Genomic DNA, 8,971 nt, shown 5'->3' on the forward strand with positions numbered 1-8,971 from the left:
GCAGGAAGAAGTCCAAGCTGTACTGAAGGGATTAGCTCAAAACAAGGCATTGATGCAGCACTAGCAGCACTCACCTAACAAAGGGATACTACATGGTCAAAATCAGGGAAGGTGTGTGTTAGGATTGTGTCCTCTCAGCATATTTACTCAATCTGTATGCTAAGCAAATTTTCAGAAAAGGTGGCCTATGTGAAGAAAAATGCAATGTCAGGATTGGAGGAAAGCTTATTAACAACCTGTGATATGCAGATAACAAAACCTTGCTTGCTGAAAGTGAGGAGGATTTGAAGCACTTGATGATGAAGATCAAAGATTACAGTCTTGGATATGGATTACAACAGAAAGTCCTCACAACTGGCCCAGTAGGTAATATCATGATAAACCAAAATAAGATAAAAGTTGCCAAGGACTGCATCCTGGATCCACAATTATTGCTCATGAAAGCAGTAGCTAAGAGATCAAATGATGCATTTCACTGGGTAAATTTGTTTCCCAAGACAACTCTAAAGTGTTAATTTAATACAAGTATATTACTTTGAATACTAAGATGTACCTCACCTAAATCATGATATTTTCAATCATCTCAGATGGATGCGAAAGTTGGACATTCAATAAGGAAGCCTGAAAAAAGAATTAATGCATTTTTTTGGATTATGGTGCTGGTGAAGACCATTGAAAGTACCATGGACTGGCAAAAGAACAACAACTCTGTCTTGGAAGAAGTAAGAACCTTAGAAGCTAGGATGGGAAATTACGGCTCAATTACTTTGGACATGTTATCAAGGGAGACCTGTCTCTGGAAAAGGACATATTTGGTTAAGTTCAAGGGCAGCAAAAAGGAGAAAGATCCTGGGAATATGGATTGACAAGGTGGCTGCAATGATAAGCTCCAGCGTTGCAACGATTGTTTCATTCGGTTGCCCCGAGGGGAGCTGTGAGTGGGAACCCAGTCAATGGCACCCAATAGCAACAGCAACATTATCCCTTCTGAGCAGCTGATGGGAGTAGCAAGACAGCATCTTGTAATAGTTTTAGGGTCCTGAAGACTGACTGACTGTTGCATAATCCATTCGTTCATTAAACAGATTATTTCCATGTATTTACTCTTTCATTACTTGCCTTCCTTCGGGATAGAGCCAGATAAGTAGTTACACAGTAGAAAGCTGCTCATGAGCTTTGGAGATGGTAGTTGCTACTCACCAAAGTAAGATAGAGTATATTTTCTTTGTTGACTTTATTATGCCAATTACTGTTGGTGTTATAATCATGTTTTAAAGGGCATATTTTTACATTCCTGTGCTTTGAAAGCTTTGTGAGTAATAAGCATCCATTTACATTAAAAATAAATTCTGTTCATAGTGGCTTCCTAAATTTACACAATATGATATATACCTCATTTCTATGCCAATTATAATAACTCAAAAATAATTGAGTTATGGTCAGTTAAATATGGCCCTTCTAACCATGGTACTTTATAAATTATAGTTCTGAACCAGGCTATACACTTTGTTTTCTTTGTTGTTTTTTTGGTAGATGCCATCGAATCAGCTCAGACTTATAGCTACTCTATGCCATGATAGATCAAAATACTGAAAGGCCCTGTGCCATCCTCACAATCTTTCCTATTTTGAGGCAATTTTTGTAGCCACTGTGTTAGTCCATCTCAACAAACGTCTTCCCCTCTTTCACCGCCCCTCCACTTTACCAAACACTATGTTTTTCTCCAGGGACTGGTCTCTTCTGATGATATGTCCAAACAATGTAAGATGAAGTCCTGCTATCCTTGCCTCCAGAAGAACTCTGGCCTTCCTTCTTCCAATACAGATCACCTTGTCCTTTTAGTATTCCATGGTACTTTCAATGATATTCTCCAGCGCCACAACTCAAATAGATTTTCCTTATTCCATGTAAAACTTTCCCATGCATATGAGGCAATTAAAAATACCAAGGCTTGGGTCAGGCACACTTTAGTCCTCCAACTAGCATTCTTGCTCTTCAGTATTTCTTCAATAGTGTTCTGTCACTTAGGTGAATGATGCAGGAAGCGTCAAGAGAAGATGGAAAGTATACACAGAGTCACTGTACCAGAAAGATCTAGACAGTCCACCATTTCAGAAATATCTAGACAGTCCACCATTTCAGTTCTTGCATGTCAGCAAGAACCAGTGGTGCTGAAGGAAGGAGCCATTTTGTGAGTCTCATTGCCACTCTTTGAAGAATAGGCAGATTGAAATTCTTATCCAAAAGAAGTTTTTCATCTAACTTCACTTTTATTCAAAAGGTCCCAAACTGATATTTTCTTTTACCATTTAAAATGTGGCTTACATAAGCTCCCTGAGCCAACCCACCCCAATGAATGCAAGCCTTGCTTAGTCAAAAACAAGGCTTCAGGATTTGATAGAAGATCTATTGAAATGTTTCAGAAAGCCAAAGGAGCACTGGAAGCACTCACTCATCTATGCCAGGAGTTTGGTAAAGACCTGGCCAACAGACTTGGAGAGATCCATATATGTGCCCATTCCAAGGAAAGAATGCTCAAACTGTAGAACAATATCATTGATATTGCACACACGTAAAATTTTCCTTAAGATCATACAATGGTTGCAGCAATACATTGACAGGGAACTGCCAGAAGTTCAGGGTGAATTCAGAACAGGATGTGGAATGAAGGATATCACTGCTGATATCAGACAGATCTTGGCTGAAAGCAGAGAATATCAAAAATATATTTACTTGCATTTCATTGACTTTGCAAGGGCATTTGAATCTGTGGACTCTAATAAACTGTAGATAACCTTGAATCAGAATTCTGGAACATGTACTTGTGCTCATTCAGGACTTACTCATGGATCCAGAGGGGTTTGTATGCGCAGAACAAGGGAATACATTTTTAAAACCAGGAAAGGTGTACTTCAGGGTTGCATGCTCTCACCACACTTGTTCAATCTGTATATTGAGCAAATCATCAGAGAATCTGGATTATATGTAGAAAAAAAGTGGCATCAAGACTGGAGGAAGGCTTTATAACAACCCGAGGTATGCAGATGGCACAACCTTACTTGCTGAAAGTGCTGAAATTGAAGCACTTGCTAATGAAGATCCAGGACTGTAGCCCTCAGAATGGATTACGACTCAATGTAAAGAAAACCAAAATCTTCGCAACTGGAGCAGTAGGTAACATCATGATCAAGGGAGAAAAGGTTGAAGTTGTCTAGGAGTTTGTCTTATTTGTATCCACAATCAATGCTCATGAAAGCAGCTGTCAAGATATAAAAAGATATATTGCATTAGGTAAATCTGATGCACAAGAATTCTTTAGTGTATTGAAGGGCAAGGATATTACTTTGAGGCTTAAGTTGCTCTTGACCCAAGCCGTGGTATTCTCCACTGCATCATATGCATGTTAAAAGTTGTTTTCCTGAACAATCCACTGTAGTAGAGCTACTGAATTTGCTTCATTGGGGAGATCTTTGATTTTAACTTGAAGGAGGGTAGGTTATAAGACAGCAACTCTTTTCGGAGAATAAATTCTGGTTCTAGCACACATTGCCTTCTGGAGATCCAGAACACAGGAATTTTAGGGAATGCAATTAAGGGAGGAGAGGGGAGCAGGAAATGGAGCAAAGTAGCATCTTGGAAGAGTTAGACATTTGAGACATCTTCAATCTCCAACTTCTTTAGACTTGTTATTAGGTGTCAGTTGGTTCTGACACATAGCGACCTTATGCACAACAGAATGAAATTGAGACTAATCCTGCACCATCCTCACAATCGCTCCTATGCCCAAACCCGTTGTTGAACCACTGAGTGAGTCCAACTCTTCCGGGTTTTAGCAGAGCTTCTAGGCCAAGAACAGACAACAAAGAAGAGCTTGAATTCCCACTTTGGAGAAAGAAGCCATGGAAAACTGTATGCATGGTTTGGAAACACTTCAGACACATTGTCCTTTGGACCAGTCTGATTTTCATTCTTATAGAAGAAATTGTTACTACAATGATACCTGGAAGAAAAAAAAACTAACAAGTTGTGGTAGGGTTTTTAAATATACTAGATAAACATCTCTGCAATCAGAGTAAGATTTTACATGACTGATATTACTATAAAAATAATAACCATGTTGCTTATTTTTTATAGTTACATTTGATGTTCCTAAAATTTCTTTTCAGGTAGATCAGGAATATCTTAAATAACAAAAATAACAAAAAATAAGAACTCATGCAAATACAGTTTAATGTAGTTAAATCTGTACTCATGATCTCATGTGAAAAAGTTCAGAATTTAAAAAATAATTCCCACCTACATTTGTCATATGATGTCTCTTTCTGACTAAGTATGTGGTGAAAATTTCAGGGCTATTCAATGGGAATGGTTTGAAGATCATTGAAAGAAGTGAAGATATTTAAAATTATGTTACAGACATCCCTTTTCCCACCCTGACATTCTTTTTATTCTCCAAACTATTGATTCAAACACTGTTAACTAAAAGGCGATTGATGAAGGTTATGAGCATCTTATTTTTAGGTAGGATGATTCAATAGGTAAGACACATTACTTTAATATCTTTTATTAAATAGCCATTTACGAGTATCATTGTCACTATGTGAAGAATAGGCAGATTTAAGTTATTATCCAAAACAAGTTGTTCACCTAACTTTACTTTATTCAAAAGCCCCAAACTGATGTTTTCTTTTACCATTTAAAATGTGGCTTACATAAGCTCCCTGATCCACCACAGCCCGAGTTTCAACAACTTTTAAAACAGAACTATATGCATTTAAAGTCCAACAACATAGAAATATATTTCCTGTTCCATAATCGCGATGCTATCTCAACAAGTCTACCATAGTCCACAGAGATATCATTCATTCATAGATGCAATGATATGGTCAGCAGCAACATTCATTACATTCATTCTGGATGCAATCCATGTTCAGTGTGTCCTACGCCACTCAATACACAGCAAGAAAATGGAGAGATGGAATTGATTAGGCAGGGAAATGGGTTTTCTTTTCTTTTTGCTTTAGAATTCGAATACAGGGTTTTTTTGTTCTCACCCAAAATGTGCTTTATTATTTTTTTGACAAGTCACAAAATGGCATATAGTCTCAGAAGTATAATCTGCAATGTGGTGGTTCTCACCCCCAGTTCTCACCGCTCCCTTGTCAGATCTTTACCACCACCAGCGGGAGGGATGCTACTGAACATTCTCTAATGTACAGGACAGAACTCACAACAACAACAAATTCACTGGCTCAAAATTTCACTCGTGCAGAATATTCCTTTTTCCCATATGGAACTTCCTTTTCTTTGTAGTTCTCATGAAGACCTGCAAATCATCACGATTGGTTAGTTTAGTTGGCCAGATGCTCCCAGCAGTGTAAGGCAGCTTAATTCAAATAGAGAATCAATTATGGGCCAAGTTAGAGAGCTATTATTCATATGTCCTATTTATAAGGGCTCCCTGACCTACTCTTTCAAGAATTACAAAGTGCTCTCATTAGTTCTTTCTATTAGGTCTTGGGACCCTACTTGCCTAAAATTTCTCATGGCCAGACAGTATTAGTGTGAAAGATGAAGCTGAATTGACTCACTCTCTATCAAAGAACAAATGTGAATTTATAGTCTATTTTTCTTATAATAAAAATCTCATTTATCCTGATGAATAAAAGCCAAGATCATTAAAATAAGGACATTCAGGAAACTTCCTTACAACCTTACTCTTTCCAGCACCCAAACAATTAAAAATACAGGCTATAGGGCATGAGAGACACAAGTATAAATCAATCTAGATTATGGCATAATTAGCTATCACAAACTGCTGTCACATTTCTCCTTTCAAATGAACTCCATATTAGTTATCACATTTCTTCAAAAATTATGCTTTAAAAATAGAAAAGAGCTACATGATTACAAAGGAAGTAGTGATTTTCCGAAGTCTCAATTCATGAAGCTTTAGACCAAGGAAGTATTCTACTAGAACTGTGCTTACCTCCCCCCAAAAGTTCAAAATAATGCCACTTGCTCTTCTTGTATTTAAAACAATAAGTTCTATGAAGAAGCTATGAGCTCTTTGAGATGGGGAGTTGTCTTTCCTGGTCTTCTGTTATCCTTTGTTCTAGGTATCCCTAGCTGTCAGGATTTGAACCTTTTTTGGGGGGGTGGGGCGGGGGAGTCTACAATTTCAAAAGCAAATACAGAAAACTTGGCAGTCCCTTCCCAGTTAGTCTTTAGAAAGGTTGAGAGGAAAAGAAAGTCGTATTAAACAAAAAGAAATCATTTTTATTTTCTCCTGAGAAGGTCTTTGGGAGCCCTCGTGGCAGTTCAAAACCATCAGCTGCTCTGGGGAAAGAAAGAGGAGGCTTTCTACCCCGGTAAAGAGTTACAGTCTTGGAAACCCACAGGGGAAGTTCTACCTTGCCCTTTGAGGGCACTACCAGGTAGAATTGACTCTATGGAAGGGAGAGTGAGAAGCTTCACAGAAATAGACCTGGTAAGACGGGCTAGTCTGCTTGATTTTCTTGCCATCTCTTTAAACACTAGTGATCTACATACATCTAATCACTCCTATGGTCCACGATCTCTAAAACTACGTTTAGTTAATGCTTTCTTTGGAGAGGTTCTGTGACACCCAAGTGTTTGGTGGCAGTGAATAGAGACTGAAAGAAAGAAAAAAGAAAAGGAACTCTTGGACTGAAAATCGTGCTTTAAGATTCTGTGTATAAACCTGAAGGATTGCTGCACATGTTAAATCTGCTGCATACATCTAATGGTGGTCACGGAAATCCTCCTCCCCTCGCCCTAGTTCCCCTGTAGCTACTGAATATGTCAGATCTCCTAGAAACAACAGTTAGCAAAGAATGTTTTCCTCAGCTTGTACTAGAAAACTCTGGTACCCTATCTGCATAACACAGCACCAAACTGAGCCAGGGCACCAGAAGCTCTGCTCTCTGCTTCCATGGTATCCAGACCGTTTCTAGTAAAAATACTAAACACCACTGAACACTTTTGCCCTAGATAATTTTAAGCGTTATCTATCACTGTGCCACATGAGAAAGAAAAACGCAGTTAACAAGATGACAGTGTTATCTAGGTATTTGGCATCAATATTAGCGAGAGTCTGTCATTTGACAATTATTCCTCCAGCATACCAGACGGTAAAGAAAATGTTTTCACTCATCCGCAAATGACTAACATTTTATTGATGTTTCAAAATGCGGTTGGATACTATGGCACTCTCGATTTCCGAGTCGTTTATGAGAGTTAAACCTGAATACTAATAGCATCAGCAACACCTGCTGCAAGTGTCTCCGTTAATTGCAAAGCTTGGAGTGTCAGTTCAGCAGGGAGGTGCTTCTGGTTAGGGGCACTTCGATCAGTCGGTCTGGGTGGTCACAGGTGAGGGGAGTCCTTCGCTTTCCACATATATCCTCTTGCACCGCGATATCAAATCACAGCAAGCGCCGCTATTGCCCAGCACAGCGACTCCCTAGCTGCTCGTAACGAGCTCAGTCTGGGAGGCAGCCGGATGCTGACCCCTGCAGAGATGATTGCTTCTATGCGCTTTGCCAATGGACCCTGTTAACGTTAACGAAAGGAGTTCGGGATGTCTGCGGTTTTGCTTATTTGCTTCCTCCGAGGGAAGAAGGTTTGGGGTCAGGAAAATCAAATCGTCGAAGACTGCTAAAGGGGGATAAGGGTGGAGAGATGGAAACATTGGGGAGGAAGGGGCTTATTTTTCAATGATTTTTTTTTTCCCTCTCTCCCTTCTCCGCTGCTTTCAAACTCCTCACTGAACCCAGATTGATTAGTGTAACTGCTATCGACTGCAGCCCGGTTTTCGCATTGATCTGCAAATGGCCCGGAATAGCGAAGGGATCTTGAATCTGGCAATGAGTTCAAAAAGGAAAGGAGGAAAAAAAGACCAGGGGACAGCCTCTGGCCCAGCCTCCGCTCCGTTTCAGGACTCAGCCGTCCGGTGAGCGGCGCAGGAGCTTCCGTGGGGCAGCCAGGTAGCTGGTCTGCGCAGCAGCTAAAGCAGCTCGCCCGTGCTGCCTTGGAGTTTGATGAAAAATATAATAACCCTGTAAATCAGCAAATCCTATACTTTAGCCCATCCTTGATTTGGATGCGCGGATCACCCCCAAACGATAGGCACAAACGGGTTAAACTGCCTCTTACATAACAGGACTGCCTGGCGCTACACAATTAAAACACTTGATTGCAGTCTTCCCGACTCTCGCAGATGACCCGCCCCATCCCTCCCAGCGCGCCTGCGTGCAGCGCGCGCACAGACTCCTGCGCGCACCCCAGCGTGCGCAGAGTCGCGCGCACGCATCCGCGCGGGCACAATTCCACGCCACACTCCTGCGCGCATACACTCCACACGGGCACAGACACGCCAGAAATACCATAAACCTTTCCCTGCAAACAAAACAAAAGAGAACAAAAACGACTCCGGGCCAGCAGCAGGCGTTGGGGAGGACGGGCAGCCTCCGAGCCGTTAGGACTGCCCCAGCAGCCTCGCAGGCTGCTCTACCGCAAAGCCCGGCGTCCAGTCCGGCCTCCTTTCCCCAGCCCCAGCTCCGCTCCCCGGCTCCGCGTATTCCCGCAAAGGAGTACAGCCAGGACTAGTTGGCCGCTTGTCAACTGAAGCCCATCAGTCACTGGGAGGCATAAAAAGTCCCAATCGGATCGCCAGCGTCATGATGGCGCCCACCACAACTTGGAGGACTTTAAACTTACATGCCTAGCGAGGTAAAACTCACCCACCGGAAAGAAAAAGTACCCCCAGCCCTGACTCAGACTGTTCTTGCAAAGCATCACGTTAGTGCCTACGACCTAAAAGAAAGCGTCCACTCTATGAGCCATCGCGCTTTCCCCCACAGTCTGCACAATTATGATATACCTCCTCCTGCTTTTGGGTGTTTTGTTTTTTTAAGTTTTTTTAACCCCTCTCTCTTTCTGTCCCCCC

At 41.3% G+C, this 8,971-nt stretch overlaps 1 pseudogene; it reads left to right on the forward strand.

The window, feature by feature from the left end:
* Nucleotides 1-8,631, forward strand: part of LOC101655721 — an 18,971-nt pseudogene extending 10,340 nt beyond the window's left edge.
* Nucleotides 8,632-8,971: the final 340 nt, after the last annotated feature.

This window comes from Echinops telfairi, unplaced genomic scaffold (assembly GCF_000313985.2).
Source record: "Echinops telfairi isolate 266 unplaced genomic scaffold, ASM31398v2 ScPeMD7_443;HRSCAF=831, whole genome shotgun sequence".
Taxonomy (NCBI): Eukaryota; Metazoa; Chordata; class Mammalia; order Afrosoricida; family Tenrecidae; genus Echinops; species Echinops telfairi.